Below are 1,802 nucleotides of genomic sequence, written 5' to 3'. Positions count from 1 at the left end.
TAGCCTCCAAATACATCTTCTGAGCTATAATAGGAAGGTTTAGGCTTGCAGTTTTAGAATCGTATTACTAGATCTATCACACTTCTTTTCTGTGTAAAAAAGAGAAACTACTCCCCCCMCAAGCAACACCACCATCCAAGCCCAAACTCTGAAACGATTTTCCCAGTATTTTTCTTGGAAAGAATGAGTTACTGACTTGTAGGACTGATAAGAAGATCTAAMAGATCACTGTGAGACTCAGAAAGTTTAAGCTTTACAAATTCCTTCTTGAGACAAGCAGATTAGCCTGAAAAGAATATGGAGCTGAGAGTGACCTTGGCCGAAGTTGCAGCAATACAGAATAAGGTTTTGCAGGGTGACTGTGCAGAAGAGGTGAAAATACAGCTCAGAAAATAGACTCTTATTTCATTTGCATTATTCTTCATCTACTCATCTCCTGCCTCTACAGTYRGTGAATTTACAACTGCAGATGTGGGTGGTAAGGTTGATATACTCTACTTAAAGAAACTGAAAATAAGAAAAGGATCCTGAAAAAGAGAGCCCTTACAATGAGCTCCTTGGCTGCAAATTTTCATCCTGAAACCTCAGATTTTAAATTATGGGTAGTCCACCAAACATTAATGTCAGTAGCAGGTGACACTACTTCAAGTGGGAATCTCATTTCACAAATCATTCTAAAATGTGTTTTTGTCACCTCATGAGCCCTGTTCTTAAGATCTGCAGCACCAGCAATTAAATTATGTATTAGGACATTCAGGCTCAYGATACATTCACAAATATAATGTCATGTCAATTTGCATTGACTCCTGTAATTGTACTTAAAAATGGTCATAGATCGAGAGCCAAATTGTAACATTCATGCAGAATAAGGAAATCCCAATCCTCAACATGTTTGCCTGCAGTTGAGAAAACCACGGTTGTTTGCAAGGAGCAATTAAGACTTTGCTCCTGTCTCATTAATAGGAAGAAAATAATATTTCAATTACTCATCATCTAGAGAGTTTTTTAAAAATATAAATCAATGCATCTTGCTTTCCAAAGAGCCAAACTTCAGATAGCTTTCTCCTTCTGTCAGCTAAAATTTTCCCTGTTACATCTACAGGTACATGAAAGAATTTATTGAATGCATGCATACTTTGGAAACACTGGGATTTCAAAAGTGTGTGCTTTTATAAGTGTTTGTATCTGGGAGCTTGTAAGTGTGGGTTTAGTTAAGTATAATTGAAATATGATGGCAAATGTGGGCAATAGATGACTGTTAAATGTTCCCTGTAATTCCTTAGAGTTTAAAAAGGGCTTTGTAGGTTCACTATTCTGCTCTGCAGAGTATCTTTTTGTTTTTAAATTAAGGCAATTATGAACATTCAATGTTGGTGTTTTGTGAAGATTTACATGAGGATTGATTTTTATCAGTTAAGTACCAGCACCTATTTTTGTAACTAATCTCTGAACTTCCGGTATGTGGAGGCTTTCTTTTCTTTAAGACCTTTAGGTTGCAATTTCACTTAAAGACAGGTGAAGAACTGGGTGTGACTTCTCTCCAAATATGAGAAGAGATTTTGTTCATGATTTTCMAAGAATAAATGAGGTATTCCTCCTCTCTATATTCATTTTTCCATGACTTGCAACAGAACTGTGTTCCAGAATAATAGGATCCCTCACTGAAGTTTTGGTCTGAAAGCAGTACAGTCCATGCTAAGTTTTTGSTTGGTCACTTAACATAATACCAATGTAATTTTAAATTTTAGTGATTTTTCAAAAGTTACTCAGAAGATTAACAAATATAAAGACATAAAATACAA

The sequence above is a fragment of the Malurus melanocephalus genome, unplaced genomic scaffold, assembly GCF_030028575.1.
Source record: "Malurus melanocephalus ecotype Western Australia unplaced genomic scaffold, MMel_1.1 scaffold_69, whole genome shotgun sequence".
Taxonomy (NCBI): Eukaryota; Metazoa; Chordata; class Aves; order Passeriformes; family Maluridae; genus Malurus; species Malurus melanocephalus.
This window is presented reverse-complemented; position numbering follows the sequence as displayed.